Source organism: Pseudophryne corroboree, chromosome 3 (assembly GCF_028390025.1).
Source record: "Pseudophryne corroboree isolate aPseCor3 chromosome 3, aPseCor3.hap2, whole genome shotgun sequence".
Classification (NCBI taxonomy): domain Eukaryota; kingdom Metazoa; phylum Chordata; class Amphibia; order Anura; family Myobatrachidae; genus Pseudophryne; species Pseudophryne corroboree.
In genome coordinates this window covers 480,421,651-480,440,469 of record NC_086446.1, presented here as the reverse complement: position 1 = coordinate 480,440,469, position 18,819 = coordinate 480,421,651, and the positions used below count along the sequence as shown (strand labels likewise).

Here is an 18,819-nt window from a genome sequence, read left to right as displayed (position 1 = left end):
TTTTCTCACCACATTCTGCAAACTTCTAGTATTTGTACACTTAAAATTATTATAATGCTAAGTTGTACATCACTGCCAAATGTTCACAGCCTCGTACAGGTAAAAATGACAATGAAACAATTCAATAATAGAGACAGTCAGTAAACAGGAAAAAAATTCAAACAGTAAAAAAAGACAAGAAATCAACTTATTGATAAAAATAGTATTACTCAATGGACCAAAGTCCTGGGAAGTTCAGACAGAGAGGTTAGAGTCACTAACTGAGTGGGAGGCAGGGATACTGCATGTAGAGAAGAAGAGGGTGTAGGGCCCTGCTCATGAGATTTTAGAGGTTAAGGGAGTGGGAGTATTATACTCCTTTTTCACTGCCGCAATAACCCAGGTTATTGGCGGTCAACCAGGGTCATGGCTCAGTGGAAAAGGGTTCCACAAAAAATATCCCTGGTCCAGTTACCAGGGAATCTGACCGAGGTAATGGTGCAGTGTAAACAGGTGACCTGGGTCACCCAAACCAGGTACTGTGTAAAGTCTATGGAGAGCCGGATCACCAGCGCTTGAAGATTATGTCATCTTCAAGTGCCAACAGAACAGAAAAACACATGTGAAAAGGGGCCGACCTGGGAATAACTCAGCTGCAAAGTGTCCCGGGTTGGAACAGTGTTCAAAAACCCAAGTCGGAACTGGAATTTTAGTAGAAAAGGGGGTATTAACTGGGAGGTGAACTGGAAAAAAGATGAGGAGGGTGGGCAGAGGATGTGAGTTAAGAATGTGAAGAGGGCTAGGAGGCTTTAATGAACAGTTGTGTCTTCATGGCACGTCTGAATCCATGCAGGCTGGTACACAGACTGATAGGGTAGGGCAGCGAGTTTCAGATTAGGGGAGCAGCAAAGGAGCAGTCTTGAATACGTGAATGGGAGGAGTTAATCAGCAAAAAGACAAGGCGACAATCAGAGGAAGAGCGGAGACGGTCAGAGGGAGTGTGGTTTGAGATTAGTTCTGTGATGTAGGAGGGGAAAGTGATAAAGTACTTTGGAAGTGAGGGTGAGGAGCTTAAACTGGATTCCATAAGGAAAGTGGTGCCAGTTGTCAAAGTCGAAAAATATTCCAGTACATACACCACGTACTAACAACACACACATGCCCGCTGCGCGTGCACTTGTTCCGCTGTAAGTGCACATATCCGCAATTTGCGTATGGTCGCTCCCGCGGTCCTGCACGTGGTATGGGTATTTACGGCGGAGTTTGTGAGCGCATAGAGGGTTATCAAAACATTACATATTTAATCCAAATAGTGCACATTGTACACATAGCCCCCCTGCACCACATCAGCAAGTATCAACAGTTTAAATGATTCCAGGACTAAGGGATTCGCCTTTGCATGATAGGAAGGGACAGACTAAGGTTATAAGGTGATGTCTAGTATCCAGCTGTAGGGTATTTTAAGGGTAACATTCCGGTGATGGTTAGAGGAAGATCGCATGTTCCTGCGTATAGTTATGTGCAGAAGTAGAATATAGATATAAACTGTATTTACTGTATATTATGTATGCGGCGGGAATCCAGAGGAGACCACCCACAAGAGCAGTTGAGAAAGACATCGCCCACCTTTTCAAATCAACCTATGACCTCTCCTGTAATGTAAAGATGCATCTCTGTGTCCAATGGACAAAGAGATTACAGTATCCATTGTATTGCTTTTGGAAGTAGTGTATAAAAAGCCTGTTGCTGCCTGGCCGGTCAGAAGACTCTTAACGCTATCTACCTGATTAGCGGAGGACTGGACCAGGAAGCGCATGCGAATATTCTCACGTATGTACACTGACTGTAGCCATTTACTCTGTTGTATTGTAGTGTATAAATTGTATTGTTATCCCCTTCCAGATATATACGCTGAGGTGTCGGAGCCCAGTGTTTAACTACAAATCGATGTTGTGTCCTCTTTTCCCTGCTAGGGTTTAAAGCGTATTACATTACCTAACTGTGTAAGGTTTAAAAGTGTATTGATAAGGTGTGTACGCTCTGCGGGTACTTTGTACAGTCAGTGCTGCATAAGGTTTAGAGTGTAATAATATCATTTGCGTTGCATTACTAATAAGGTTTAAAGTCTATCAAGAGTGTGTGCGCGCCGTGTACGGACTTAGCGTACAAACGCCGCGCTGGGGGTACTTGTACCCCCAGAGCGGCGTTTGTACGCTAAGTCCGTACACGGTACTGGACTCTGTACGCAAATAGCGTACAAAGTACGTAGAGTGCATATTAAGTCTAGCGGCCCCATGGTAAAGGTGTGTTTAAAGGTATAGCTCTATGGTTTAAGATAATATCGACATTATCAATTGGGGGCATCGTCCGGTTTTTCCTCATACCCGCAACCTAGCAGGTTAAAGCAGACTTTATCTATCAGCAAAGGGCGGAAGGGTATCCTACGTGAACCTTTTCCTGGCCGTAGAATACACTGGAAACCCTAAGTTATTGCTGCTTAGATGGTGTCTGCTCTGCATGGTTTGTAGGGATGCTGGTGGGAAGTAAATACGCAAAGCTATTTTAAAGGTCTGTGAATTTCTATTGTGGCGCCAAATGCGCACACAACACAAGCATACACCTGTACTTTGTATTTGTATACCTGCTCATATTGTTGCCATAAATACTGATTACTAGATTCATTTAGACCTGTACGGAGAAATTTGTTGCTATTTAGTTAAAATATAGAATAAATATTAAGGAAGTAAACGTAAAACACAAATACAGACTGGCCTAGTTAAACAGGTTTATACAGAAAGAAACTGTGTTGTGTTAAGTAAACGATTATAGGTAATATCGCTTACATTTATAGAAGTGTGGGATTTGTACTATTGCGTACGCTTTTTGTACACGTGTCTCGGACAAAGTACGGGACTGCGTACGCAACGTAAAGACATACGCATGGTCGCGTGTTTACGCAACGTGCGTAAGGGTACGACCGCTAAGTACAAATTACACAATAGCATTGTTTAGTTTAGGGGCAGAACAGTAGCCACGCTACAATAGCACAAATTGCTCGGTTTCCAAAATGTAGTTTAAATAAAACCTTTTCTACTGTATTACCTCTGGGGAAAGCTATCAGTTAACAGGAAAGGATATTTTTCTGATCAGAAAACTATAGAGTGTTAGTGTGGGCTGAAAAAGGTGTGAATGTATTGAACCCCGCTTGGTGAACTCGATGAAACTCGGTGAGCACGGTCTAGGTGAACACGTGCAACGGAGTGTGATAAAGCTTTGTGAAGTTGTTGTTTTCTTGGTATTACACTCTGGCTGTTTTGGAGCACAGTGTGAAGACTCCAGTGATCCTACATCTTATAGATAGCAAGTGTCTATAAGCGGTACGATTGGACCGCACGGTTGTGTGAGCAATACGTGGCGCAATGTGATACGAAGTTTTGCATATTTGTGCGTAAATCTCGTCATCATACGCGTTGTGTAAAGCACATGCAAGCGTGATTTGTGTAAACATTGTCTTTTAGGCAGATATTCACTGGGTACGGTAAGTTACTCCTAAAGGCCCAGGGGATATAGGCCGAAGTAGGGCCTGCAATGGCTACACGTGTCAGCTAAACAGGGCGGATCCGTGGTACTCGGAGCAGAAGAAGTTAGTGGAAGAACTTTGAGGACTTCCACCGTTAGACTACTGTGTTTGGAGCATTTTAAGAAATTTTCCTGAATTAAAAGGGTCCACAATGGGAGCAAAGTGCACAACACAGGGACGTTCCTCAGTTAGGGTTCAGACAGCAGAATTGAGACCCAGGGGGTCAGCTCGGTTGGTAATGTGGGGGAAGTATGGTCCCCACACTGAGACCTTTTGTGATGAATGGACACGAATGACTGTGGGGGATAAAGCATCATTTCCTGGGATAGGTAGTTTTGAACCAGAGGTAATGCAGAATTTAAGGAGTAGGATATGTCTAATAAAATCCAGAAAACAAAGGATTAGACATACAGATTGTTTAAACTTATGGCAGCAAGAGGGCGATATGCAAAGGGAACTAGCTTACGCAGCAGGTTCCAAACCTAGCAGGAAAATTATGGCAACCGCACCACCACCACCGTATATTGTAGGGGAGAAAGTGGCTACAGACAATGGCATATTGGTACCTGATAAGAGTATAGTTGATAAATGTACTAATGCTAACCCGTGCAAGTTGTATCCCATTTTAAACTTTCCTCAAGACTGTGAGCAAGAAGATGAGCCCAGCACGATATCGGCACTCTCTCTAGCAGCTACAATACAGAACACTCAGTTGGGCACGGCACAACCAGTAAGATCAGTTGTAAGGCCCCCTAGCGGAGGGATAAGTGAGGTCGTGTCCACAGGTAAGTACGGTACCATACATTATGCAGAGACAATAGTACCTCAGATTGTGGAGTCAACTCAGAATGATGTAATTGAATTAAATCCTGTCAGGGTGATCGCAGTCCCCAATGGGAAGACTGACGCTCAGGGAGTCACTCCCATCAGGAACATTGCTATGCATTGTCCTTGGTCCCGGACAGAATTGAGGACAATTATGTCTGAATTTCCCGATCCCAGAAAGGATTTAGTCGCATGCCAGAGGTTTATTAAAGAATTAGGTAACGCCACCGAACCCACAAACAAAGATTGGCGAACAGTGCTACGAGTATGTTTACCTTCCAATATTGACCCCGCGAAATTCATTACTGATTGAAAATTAGACGCAGAAGTACCTCTCACTGATGAGTACACTCAGGAGAATGTACGACAGATTAATCTGCAATTAGGAGTATATTTCCCTACTGTTGTCAAATGGAATAAAATCTTTTCCATAAGACAAAAAGAAGGTGAAACGGCATCTGAATATTTCCATCGAGCACTGCAGGAAATGGCTAGATACACTGGGGTCGAGGACATTAAGGAAAATGTACATCACAGGGAGGTTGCTGTGTCAGTATTAATGGACGGGTTAAAAGAGACATTAGGAACAAGGGTACAAACCTCTCTACCTAACTGGAGAGGTATCTCGGTGGCTGCATTAAGAGAGTCCACTATCGAGCACGATCGGAACGTCATTAAGCACAGGGAGTCACAGGGGGATAAGCTGATGACAGTAAGTATAAATGCCCTTACATCCAAACCGCATCAGCCAAAACCCCAGATCCCTGATGGTAAGTCGCATGTAGTAGTATGCTATAACTGCCGGAAGGAAGGACATTTTGCACGGAACTGCAGTTATAAAGGCACACATAAGGTATATCGACCCCCTAGACCAGGATATGAACCACATTATAATACACATGATAGGGATCAGGGATCGCATAGGAGAAGTTATGAGCCGCATGCAGGGGAAACAAGGAGGTACCCACCTAGGAGGGACTGGCAGACCTCTGAAAATTCTCAGCTACCCCCCTCACATATTGTAGCTGCCAGCGCGCTGCGGGAGGGTCACAATATACAATAAGGGTTGGGCCACACCTGTAGTCTGCAGCCAGTGAAGTTGATTGCTAGCCTTGGTAGTGAACCTGAGGTCACAGTTGATGTAGCTGGTAGATCACTACCTTTTCTTGTAGATACAGGGGCGGCCAGGTCAGTGTTAAATTCAACGGTAGGTATAAAAACCACGGGTAAAACAATTTCGGCAATGGGAGTAACAGGAGTAGTACAACACTACCCTTTGAGTAGACCTGCGGAGATTACGATAGGGCCTTTGCAGACCAAGCAATCCTTTTTGTTAGCTGCATCGGCTCCGACTAATCTACTGGGGAGAGATCTATTGTGTAAAATGGGGTGTGTCATATATTGTACTCCTGAGGGTGTCTTCTTGGATATACCCGAGAATCACGTTCAGGAAGTGCAGGATATGTTAGACACCCCACAAAGGCTAATGTCACAGTCTGCTGGTATAGACAGGTGTCCATCCAAGGTAGAGGAAATGATCTCACAAATACCGGGATCCCTCTGGACCAAAGATGGACAAGACACTGGATTGATGGCGAATGTAGCTCCCGTAGTAGTGGAAATAAATGATGGTAGGATAGCTCCAAAAATCCCAAAGTATCCTCTGAAGCCAGAGGTGGAATTAGGAGTGTACCCAGTCATAGAGCGCTTGCTACAACAGGGCATCCTAGTTAGGACGTCCAGCACTGCCAATAGTCCCATCTTCCCTGTGAAAAAGAGTGGGGGGAGGGGTTACAGGCTAGTGCAGGATCTAAGAGGGATAAACAAGATAGTTGAGAGCCAATTCCCAGTAGTGCCAAATCCAGCTGTCATCCTCATGCAAATTCCCCCTACTGCAAAATTTTTCACTGTCATTGACCTCTGTTCTGCTTTCTTTTCTGTCCCTCTGCACCCTGACAGCCGATACCTGTTTGCATTCACATACAGGGAAGTACAGTACACCTGGACTCGCCTACCCCAAGGTTTCATTGACAGCCCAAGTATTTTCTCCCAGGCTTTGCATGACTGTTTACAATCCTTTCAACCTGAGAGCAGATGAGTATTAATACAGTATGTAGATGATTTACTGTTGTGTTCTGATTCACTCGAATCGTCCTGAAAGACACGAAACAGCTTCTGTTTCACCTTTCTCATACGGGACAGAAGGTTTCAAAGGATAAGGTGCAGTTGTGCCAAACCAGGGTAAAATACTTGGGACATTGCTTGACGCAAGGCATTAGACACCTTACCGCTGATAGAATACAGGTGATTCGCGACATGACTCTGCCACAAACCCAGCAACAGATCCGCACTTTTCTTGGAATGTGTGGGTACTGCCGAAACTGGATCCCAGGGTTCTCCATACTGGCTTTACCTTTGCAAGAAATGGTCTCTTCAAACAAACCAGATCGGATCTCGCACACAGATGAGTCCGAACTGGCATTTGAGAGACTCAAACAGTGCCTATCACAGGCACCTGCATTAGGCATGCCAGATTATGGGAAACCCTTTGAATTGTACGGTACGGAAAGTGCTGGGTGTACGGCAGGTGTCCTAACCCAAAGATATGGTGATGCCAGCAGGCCGGTAGATTACTACAGTGCACAGTTGGACACCGTAGCGCGGTCTCTCCCCACATGCTTGCGAAGTGTTGCAGCGATAGCTTTGTTAGTGAGTAAAAGCGAAGACGTAGTGTTAGGACACAACCTGACAGTCCATACGCCTCATGCAGTGTCAGCCTTACTGAACTCCGCTCAAACCAGACATGTCTCATCAGCGCGGTTTACAAGGTGGCAATTAGCACTAATGGCCCCTGTAAACATCACCATAAAGAGATGCAGTGCACTAAATCCTGCAACTTATCTGCCGGGTGTGCCTGGACAGGCACAAAGGGTGGAGGATGAGAATGATGGTGTAGGAGTATTTAGTGCAGATACTGACACGCATGATTGTATGGAATATTTAAACCAGACTTTCACTGCAAGACCCGACATTAGTGACAACCCACTGGAAGGCGTAGATTTTACTTTTTACACTGACGGTAGTTGCCACAGACAGACGGACTCGGGAGACCTGTGTACTGGATACGCAGTCGTAGATGACAGAGGTGTCATAGAAGCTGAACCCCTGGGCCCACCGCACTCAGCACAAGTTGCTGAGCTGGTCGCCCTAACCAGAGCGTGTGAATTGGCCAAGGGTAAGTCAGCAAATATATATAGAGATTCTAGGTATGCCTTTGGAGTAGTGCATGATTTCGGGGCCCTATGGCGCCTCAGAAATTTCATGACGGCAGCTGGCACACCTGTAGCGCATGCATCCCACATAAAAAGGCTTCTAACAGCGATACAAGAACCAGACAGAGTGGCTGTTATCAAGTGCAAAGCACACACTTACAACCAAGATCCAATCTCACTTGGTAACAGCCGGGCAGACGAAGCTGCTAAATCAGCAGCCAGCAACCCCATACAAACAGATATCACATCACTGATGATATTCAACACCATCAATACACAAAAATTAAGTGAAATGCTAAATTTGTGTTCCCCACAGGAAAAGGCGGTCTGGAGGTTAAAGTGATATGGCCAGGAGTCCTCAGGACTCTGGACAGGTGGACAGGGTAAGCCAGTGGCCCCCAGAGCATATCTTCCAAGCTTAGCTGAGGCAGCACACGGTCTGACTCATCTGGGTAAAGAGGGTATGTGTAAGCTGGTGAGAGCCTACTGGTGTGAGCCAGGATTCTCTTCTCATGCGGGTAAGAGAGCAATGACATGTCTTATTTGCTTGAGGAAGAATATTGGAAAGTCAATACCAACAGAACCATCCCATATCCCGCCGACAGATGGCCCTTTTCAGGTAATACAGATTGATTTCATACAGTTACCACCCTGTAGGAATTTAAAATATGTGTTAGTCTGTATTGATGTGTTTTCCAATTGGGTAGAAGCGTTCCCTGCTGCCACAAATACTGCTACGTTCACTGCAAAGAAAATTGTGCAGGAATTTGTGTGTAGATATGGTATCCCTAGAATAATTGAAAGCGATAGGGGTACCCATTTTACAGGTGAAGTCTTTCAGGTTATGTGCAAACTGATGGGAATTAATAGCAAGCTGCACACTCCGTACCGCCCACAGGCGAGTGCGAAGGTGGAGAGAGTAAACAGCACTATTAAGAACAAGCTGAGCAAAGTGATGGCTGAAACTGGATTGTTGTGGCCAGAAGCTTTGCCACTAGTATTGTACAGCATCAGAACCACTCCCAGGTCCCCCCTTAACCTATCACCCTTTGAGATTCTTTTTGGTCGACAGCCCCATTTAACGATAGACCCCCAAGATGATTTGAAATGCAATAACGAATTGACTGTAAAATATTTGGTTAAGATGCGCCAGCATCTGAGGAATCAAAACAAAAATCTAAAGCTGGTGATTCCTGACCTACCGAACAGTAATTGTCATGACATTGAACCTGGGGATTATGTAATGATTCTAAAATTTCTACACTCAGGTTGCCTCATTGACAGGTGGGAAGGACCATACCAAGTCTTACTAACCAGCACGACAGCATTAAAGGTTGCCGAAAGAGAGACTTGGGTCCACTCGTCCCACTGTAAGAAGGTCGCAGACCCAGAGAGAACCCGTGACAAAGAGCAGGGTGTAGAGAACATCGTATCACTGGAGTGTCTGTTCCGGGAAGGCTGAGAGGCAGGACTGTTGTCACAGCACCTGAGCGCGGAGAACAACAATACCAAGAGGCAGTTGTCGCACCAGTTTTTCTTTTTTATTATTTTCTCCATCTCCCACTACCCTCCTTCTCCCCTTCCCTTCCCCCCCTTCTTGTTTCCTTTCTCTTCCCTTAACAAGATGGACTTACCCCAAGAGACTGCGTTCTGGGTTTTCCTGTTAACCCTGTTGAACAGAACAGTCTGTTCCGGTGAGAGTCCCAGAGAGGTTCTGGAATGGGTCTGGAAATGGAAATGGAAAGGATCTGGAATGGGTTCTAATGGCGAGGATGGATTTGTAGAATTCCAAGAGCAACACATCACTCGAGCAAAGGCGAGTATTAGAAAACTATCTGGTAGTCAGGGAGTTCGGAGGCACTGTGAAGGGTTATTGGCTGAGGAAAATTGCATTTGTAAGAATTGTGAGAACATAGTTGAGGATGGGTGCATCCAGAGATGTCAGTCCAGCCTTAATATCAACATGGACCATCATCCATTGAGTGATTACCACTCACTAGTGGGTAAGGTTTTAAACCAAACAGAATGCTGGGTGTGCTCACAAGTACCTCAAGGTCAGAGCAAGTCAGGACTAGTACCGTACCCTTTAGCAATAGATGAGGTACTCGAATTACGGGGTGGGAGACCGGTGGACAAGAAATTTAATATTTCTAGGCCCCCTAGTTTGAAGCTCCACCAGTATCATGTAGATAGATCCTTATTATGCTTCAACATTTCCAATTTCCGAAAACCAGGAAATTGGGAGGTGACATGGAATAACCAGACCATGGCCTTTTTGCATAGAGCTGATAGGATACCCATAGACTCTGAACTTGTACGCCAAATAGCCAACAGTGGAAGGTATTTTCGGTATAGGTATACTCGAGGAAGCAAGACCATGTGGGTTAGAGAAGTCTCACCAGGGTACTGTGCTCATATTATACAGCCTGATACTTGTACTGAACAGATGAGAGAACTAGGGATTGGGTTTTTCACTTGGAAAGTTTGTAATATGGTAATGTCATATTCTGTCCCATATATTCTCCCCGATGATGCCTATTTCATATGTGGGAGGAAGGCGTATAAGTGGCTTGCCCCAAACTCAGAGGGATTGTGTTATGTTGCCAGAGGTCATGACCATAACCCATAAGATGAAAGACATTCACCGCAGTGCTCAGCCTCCTTATACTCATACTCACTATGAACACATCATCAAGAGACACCTCATAGATAGGACAGAGCACGTAGCCTCTGATTTGATCCACGAATCCACCGGGATTCAATTCCTTCTCGCATTAGACATCACCCGTACTGCCAGAGGAATTATAAATTATAGGCATATCCATGTGCTAGCGTACTTGATAGATAATATCACTGAGATGTATGACGACACCTTCAGGTATACGGGTAGGGAGTTGCAAGCTTACAAGACAGAACTGATCCAGCATAGGATGGTCCTCAATTATATCACAGCCGTGACGGGTGGGTACTGTGTCACTTTGGCAACTCAATATGGTGTGAATGTCTGCACGTATATTACAAACAGCACTGATGACCCAACCGAGATCATCGATCAAAAGATGGACGATATCTTGCAGTTGAAGTGGGAGTTCCAGAGGAGACAAAACCTTAACCTGACTGCTGTAATGAACTGACCGGCTGGGTCTCATGGTTGAACCCATGCAATTGGTTCTCAGGTTTAGGAGAGTGGGCTCAAAATGTTATTATGAGTGCAGGGAAGTTTCTCCTTTGCATCCTGGGAGTCGTCATCATTTTTGGTTTGATATTTAGGTGTGTTCGAATTCTGATGCGGCGCAAGCACGGCACAAAATTGATGAGTTTAAGGAGCGGGGGCATTGTCACAGCAGCAGATTTAATTTACGACCCATCCATAGAGACAATGTTATGATAAGGATTGCAAATGAATTCCATGGCCCGTTTCTTTCACCCGTTTTACCTTTGTCTCCCCCTTTGCCCAGATACACCAATCCGGAAAAGACATCGACTACACCCAAGAATGATTACGAACATGTTATTTGAATGTATTTTAGATATGTGTCTTATCTTAATCTTTACAACCTTCAGTTAGTGACACACATAGTCGACAGGTGATATCCACATATATTAGCACTCATGTATCATCAACTAAATGTGCACCCCATTTGTTGGAACAAGAAGCCGAAAAGAGCTCGGTAGTGTTTGTTGGCCCACTTACAGACCCTTAATACGGGATAAGAAGGATTTAATATATACTTCGCAATACCTTGAAGCTTATCTAGAACATATACGGCACGATGATACATGCCCCTCAGACATGGATTCATACATACATGCTTTTACTATCCCACTAGCTCATACATTTCCCGCCTACACCTCTCCTCCTACCATCCAATCATCTGTAGATATTGTATTGTATATTTTTCTGTTTAATGTTTTGATAGTGGCAGTTATTGTTGACTGCCAAAGGGTGGACTGTCAAAGACGAAAAATATTCCAGTACATACACCACGTACTAACACACACATGCCTGCTGCGCGTGCACTTGTTCCGCCGTACGTGCACATATCCGCAATTTGCGTATGGTCGCTCCCGCGGTCCTGCGCGTGGTATGGGTATTTACGGCGGAGTTTGTGAGCGCATAGAGGGTTATCAAAACATTACATATTTAATCCAAATAGTGCACATTGTACACATAGCCCCCCCTGCACCACATCAGCAAGTATCAACAGTTTAAATCATTCCAGGACTAAGGGATTCGCCTTTGCATGATAGGAAGGGACAGACTAAGGTTATAAGGTGATGTCTAGTATCCAGCTGTAGGGTATTTTAAGGGTAACATTCCGGTGATGGTTAGAGGAAGATCGCATGTTCCTGCATATAGTTATGTGCAGAAGTAGAATATAGATATAAACTGTATTTACTGTATATTATGTATGCGGCGGGAATCCAGAGGAGACCACCCACAAGAGCAGTTGAGAAAGACATCGCCCACCTTTTCAAATCAAACTATGACCACTCCTGTAATGTAAAGATGCATCTCTGTGTCCAATGGACAAAGAGATTACAGTATCCATTGTATTGCTTTTGGAAGTAGTGTATAAAAAGCCTGTTGCTGCCTGGCCGGTCAGAAGACTCTTAACGCTATCTACCTGATTAGCGGAGGACTGGACCAGGAAGCGCATGCGAATATTCTCACGTATGTACACTGACTGTAGCCATTTACTCTGTTGTATTGTAGTGTATAAATTGTATTGTTATCCCCTTCCAGATATATACGCTGAGGTGTCGGAGCCCAGTGTTACTACAAAACGGTGTTGTGTCCTCTTTTCCCTGCTAGGGTTTAAAGCGTATTACATTACCTAACTGTATAAGGTTTAAAAGTGTATTGATAAGGTGTGTACGCTCTGCGGGTACTTTGTACCGTCAGTGCTGCATAAGGTTTAGAGTGTAATAATAGGATTTTGGTACTTACCGGTAAATCCTTTTCTCCTAGTCCGTAGAGGATGCTGGGACTCCAAAAGGACCATGGGGTATAGACGGGAACCGCAGGAGCTTGGGCACACTGAAAAGACTTAAGACTGGGTGTGAACTGGCTCCTCCCTCTATGCCCCTCCTCCAGACCTCAGTTATAGGAACTGTGCCCAGGAGAGACGGACATTTCGAGGAAAGGATTTTTGTGAAAACTAAGGGCTACAGACATACAAGCCCACACCACAACCATACCGTATAACCGGAGTAACAGCAAACCAGAGAACAGTATGCAAAACCAACAGCAACAAGCTGAAACCATAAACACAAACCAAGTGAACCGACAAAGAACACTGCAAGAACAGTCCGCGCTGGGATGGGCGCCCAGCATCCTCTACGGACTAGGAGAAAAGGATTTACCGGTAAGTACCAAAATCCTATTTTCTCTTACGTCCTAGAGGATGCTGGGGACTCCAAAAGGACCATGGGGTTTATACCAAAGCTCCAGACCGGGCGGGAGAGTGCGGACGACTCTGCAGCACCGACTGAGCAAACTCAAGGTCCTCATCAGCCAGGGTATCAAACTTGTAGAACTTGGCAAACGTGTTTGAACCCGACCAAGTAGCCGCTCGGCAGAGCTGTAAAGCCGAGACGCCCCGGGCAGCCGCCCAAGACGAGCCCACCTTCCTGGTAGAATGGGCTTTCACCGACTTCGGCACCGGTAATCTGGCCGAAGAATGAGCCTGCTGAATCGTACTACAAATCCAGCGTGCAATAGTCTGTTTGGAAGCAGGATGACCAATCTTGTTGGAAGCGTACAGGACAAACAGTGCCAGTCTTCCTAGCTACCGCCGTACGGGCGACATAGATCTTCAACGCCCTTACCACATCCAGAGACCTTGGAACAGTCCCAGCATCCGTGGCCACCGGTACCACAATAGGTTGATTAATGTGAAACGAGGAGACCACCTTTGGTAAAAATTGTTGACGAGCCCTCAATTCTGCCCTATCCGAATGAAAGACCAAATACGGACTTTTATGAGATAAGGCCGCCAACTCAGACACCCGCCTGGCAGACGCCAGTGCCAACAACATGACAACCTTCCACGTGAGAAACTTCAACTCAACCTTACGCAAAGGCTCAAACCAGGCAGACATGAGAAACTGCAAGACCACGTCCAGATCCCATGGAGCCACAGGAGGCACAAACGGAGGATTGATATGCAAAACTCCTTTCACGAACGTCTGAACCTCTGGGAGGGCAGCCAGTTCCTTTTGAAAGAAAATAGACAATGCCGAAAACTGCACCTTGATGGAGCCCAACTTCAGGCCTGCATCCACACCAGCCTGCAAAAAGTGGAGAAACCGCCCCAAATTAAATTTTTCCGCAGGAGCCTTCCGAAACTCACACCAGGAAACATACTTCTTCCAAATACGGTGATAATGCTTCGCCGTAACTTTCTTCCTAGCCCTGAGGATAGTAGGTATAACCTCTCGTGGAATACCTTTACGAGCTAAGATCTGGCGCTCAACTTCCATGCCGTCACACGCAGCCGCGGTAAGTCCGGAAACACACATGGGCCCTGCAACAACAGGTCCTCTCTTAGAGGAAGCGGCCAAGGATCTTCCACTAACAATTCCTGAAGGTCCGGATACCAGGCCCTTCTTGGCCAATCTGGAACTACGAGAATCGCCTGAACCCTTGTTCGCCGAATGATCCCCAGCACCTTTGGAATACAAGGAAGTGGAGGGAACACATACACCGACTTGAATACCCACGGAGACACCAGAGCGTCCACCGCACTGGCTTGGGGGTCTCTTGACCTGGAACAATACCTCGGAAGCTTCTTGTTGAGACGAGACGCCATCATGTCTATCAGAGGGAGTCCCCAACGCTTTGTCACGTCTGCAAACACCTCTTGATGAAGAGCCCACTCTCCCGGATGGAGATCGTGTCTGCTGAGGAAGTCTGCTTCCCAGTTGTCCACTTCCGGAAGGAAGACTGCTGACAGGGCGCTCAGGTGTTGTTCCGCCCAGCGAAGGATTCTTGTGGCCTCCGCCATTGCCGCTCTGCTCCTTGTGCCGCCTTGACGGTTGATATGTCCCACCGCTGTGACGTTGTCTGACTGTATCAGGACAGGTCGACCCTGAAGAAGGCTTCTTGCCTGTAGCAGGCCGTTGTAAATGGCTTTTAACTCGAGAACATTTATGTGGAGACCCGCTTCCTGGAACGACCATCTCCCTTGGAAGTTCCTGCCTTGGGTGACTGCACCCCAGCCCCGGAGACTCGCATCTGTTGTCAGAAGTACCCAATCCAGGATACCGAAACGGCGGCCCCCTAGAAGGTGAGGCCCTTGTAGCCACCACAGGAGGGAAATCCTGGCCCTGGGAAATAGACTTATCTTCCGGTGCATGTGCAGGTGAGACCCGGACCATTTGCTCAGCAAGTCCCACTGGAAAACCCGGGCATGAAACCTGCCGAACGGAATGGCTTCGTACGTCGCCACCATCTTCCCCAGCACTCGTGTACATTGATGGATGGACACAGTCTTCGGCTTCAGAAGTTCCCTGACCAACAACTGCAGTTCTAGAGCCTTTTCTTGAGGAAGAAAAACTCTCTGTAATTCCGTGTCGAGGACCATGCCCAGAAAGGACAGCCGAGTGGTCGGAAGCAACTGAGATTTTGGTAAATTTAGCAGCCAACTGTGCTGTTGAAGTACCGACAGCACCAAGTCCACACTCCTTAGCAACCGTTCCCTGGACCTCGCCTTTATCAGGAGATCGTCCAAGTACGGGATAATTGAAACCCCTTGCCTGCGAAGGAGAACCATCATTTCCGCCATAACCTTGGTGAACACTCTCGGGGGCGTGGAAAGGCCAAACGGCAATGTTTGAAATTGGTAATGAGAGTCCTGTATCGCAAACCTGAGGAAGGCCTGATGCGAAGGAAATATCGGGACGTGTAAGTAGGCATCCTTTATGTCTACTGACGCCATACAATCCCCCCCTTCTAGGCTGGAAATCACAGCTCGAAGAGATTCCATCTTGAATTTGAAAACTTTCAAGTATGGATTGAGGGATTTTAGATTCAGAATTGGTCTGACCGAACCGTCCGGTTTCGGCACTACAAATAGGCTCGAGTAGAACCCCTCCCCCCGCTGTTACGGGGGATCTGGAACAATTACCCTCTGATGACACAATTTTTGTATCGCTGCCAACACCAGCTCCCTGTCCGGAAGAGACGCTGGTAAGGACGAAACGAAAAACCGGTGGGGGGGGGGGGGGGTTGGGGGCACCTCCCGAAACTCCAGCTTGTAACCTTGAGATACAATCTCCAGGACCCAAGTATCGAGGCCTGAACGAACCCAGACCTGACTGAAGACTTGGAGACGCCCCCCACCGGTCCGGTCTCTCCCAGGGAAGCCCCAACGTCATGCGGTGGACTTGGTAGAGACAGGGGAGGACTTTTGGTCCTGGGCGCCTGACACGGCAGGCGACTTCCTACCCCTTCCTTTACCCTTGGAAGCGAGGAAGGATGAACCCTTTCCATGCCTGTATTTGTTAGGACGAAAGGACTGCATCTGCTGATGTGGTGCCTTTTTGTGCTGCGTGGGAACATAGGGAAGAAAAGAGGACTTACCCGCTGTCGCGGTAGAGACCAGGTCTGCCAAGCCGTCCCCAAACAAGACATTACCTTTGAAGGGTAAAGCTTCCATAGCTCTCTTGGAGTCGGCATCAGCATTCCATTGATGGATCCACAACGCCCTCCTGGCCGATATTGACATGGCATTGGCTCTTGATCACAAAAGTGGCTAAATTTTCGGCCCATTTAGCAATAGCACTACTCACCCACACCGACGCCACTGCAGGCCTAAGCAATGCACCTGTATTAGCGAAAATGGACTTCAGAGACGTCTCCAGCTTGCGATCCGCAGGATCCTTGAGAGCTGCCGTGTCCGGAGACGGAAGCACCACCTTCTTAGACAAACGAGATAAAGCTTTGTCAACATTTGGAGACGACTCCCATTTTTCCCTATCATCAGAGGGGAAAGGATACGCCATGTAAATCCTCTTGGGAATCTGCCATTTCTTATCCGGTGACTCCCAAGCTTTTTCACAAAGAGTATTCATTTCATGAGAGGGGGGAAATTTGACTTCAGGTTTTTTCCCTTTGAACAGACAAATCCTTGTTTCTTGCACCGCAGGTTCATCAGAAATGTGTAAAATATCCTTTATAGCCACAATCATGTACTGAATACTCTTTACTAACCGCGGATGCAAAGCCGCCTCAGAAAAATCGACCTCAGAGTCAGAGTCCGAGTCGGTATCCGTATCTGCCACCTGAGTAAACGGCCGCTTCTGCGAGCCCGATGGGGTCTGTACCTGAGATAAAGCCTCCTCTATGGACTTTTTCCACACCTGCGTCTGTGACTCAGACTTATCTAACCTCTTAGACAACTAAGCTACATTCGTATTGATTGTAGTTAATAACGTGAGTAAATTAGGTGTCGGCTGCGCCAACAGACCCAAATCCAGACCCACAACTTCACCCCCTACCACCTCCTCCGGGGAATCACATTCAGCCTCCGACATGTCGACACGTTTGATCGACACTGCGACACACACACAAAATGCCTCACCAGGGGACAGGCCTACAGAGAAGCCCAGAGAGAGAGACTCAGAGGGAGTATGCCAGCTCACACCCCAGCGCCTATATATCCCTATAGGGGATATATAATTCCAGCGCTGCTAGATTTTGTAACTAATGCACCAAACACTGCGCCCCCCCCTGAGAAATCTCCCCGTTACTTGCGCGGAGCGATGGAGGTCCGGACCAGCATCTCCTTCTTGCCGCGTGGAGCAGAGGAAGATGGCGCCGTGAGATGCGCGCTAAGCTCCGCCCCTTCCCGGCGGGCTTCAGCGCGCCTGATTTAAAAATGCCGGCGGGGGCCGATGAACGGTGCAGAGGCACCGAAAATGTCTCTGCCGGCTCTTTCCGGACCCCAGTGACCTGCTGCCCAGGACGTCCCCCCCCAGCGCCCTGCACCCTGCGAGTGCCTGATGTGTGTGGGAGCGTGGAGCGCAGTGTCTCCGCTGCGCTGTACCTGGTCACCAAAGTCTTCTGCCGTCCTGAAGTCTTCTGTTCTTCACATACTCACCCGACTTCTGGCTTCTGTGAGGGGGTGACGGCGTGGCTCCGGGAACAAGCAGCTAGGTGCACCAAGTGATCGAACCCTCTGGAGCTAATGGTGTCCAGTAGCCGAGAAGCAGAGCCTTGAAACTCACAGAAGTAGGTCTGACTTCTCCCCCCTCACTCCCACGCTGCAGGGAGCCTGTAGCCAGCAGGTCTCCCTGAAAATAAAAAACCTAATATAAAGTCTTTTCCAGAGACAATCAGGAGAGCTCCCATGTGAGTGTCCAGTCAGTCCTGGGCACAAAGTCTAACTGAGGTCTGGAGGAGGGGCATAGAGGGAGGAGCCAGTTCACACCCAGTCTAAAGTCTTTTCAGTGTGCCCAAGCTTCTGCGGATCCCGTCTATACCCCATGGTCCTTTTGGAGTCCCCAGCATCCTCTAGGACGTAAGAGAAAATATCATTGCGCTGCATTACTAATAAGGTTTAAAGTATATCAATGCTGTGTGCGCGCTGTGTGTACTTTGTACCCCCAGCGCAGCGTTTGTACGCTAAGTCCGTACACGGTACGGGACTCTGTACGCAAATAGCGTACAAAGTACGTAGAGTGCATATTAAGTCTAGCGGCCGCAGCGGCTCCATGGTAAAAGTGTGAATAAAGGTATAGCTTTATGGTTTAAGATAATATCGACATTATCACAGTGAAGGTGAAGAAGAAGTCGAATCAGAACGATGACATAGAAAGAGGATACACACTTTATTATATTTTTCTTTTTGGGGGAAGGGGGGCACAATCTGATCCAGTTTATCTGAAGAATCAATTTTCCATAGAAGTTAGACTTGGCAGCTTCCACTACTTCCTGACCACTAAGGACTATAGTACTTCTAAAACATTTGAATCTACATGAGACACTGGTAAAAGCATTACTCTCATTGTTTGGCGCAGGTATTGTTTTGTTTGTCTGTATGAGGATGTACAACACGAAAGGTACGTTTGTCTGCGTGAATTCTGGATAAAAGAATCTCTGTACCTGAATCATCAAGTTGGGGATATGCCATAAAATAAGACTCCTATTATTGCTAC

The 18,819-nt window shown here is 46.8% G+C and overlaps 1 protein-coding gene across 1 annotated transcript in view; it reads right to left on the bottom strand.

Annotated features, from left to right (window-relative positions):
- Window positions 1-18,819, bottom strand: part of CEP112 (centrosomal protein 112) — a 733,320-nt gene that overhangs the window by 275,593 nt on the left and 438,908 nt on the right. The gene's annotated exons all lie outside the window — the stretch shown is intronic.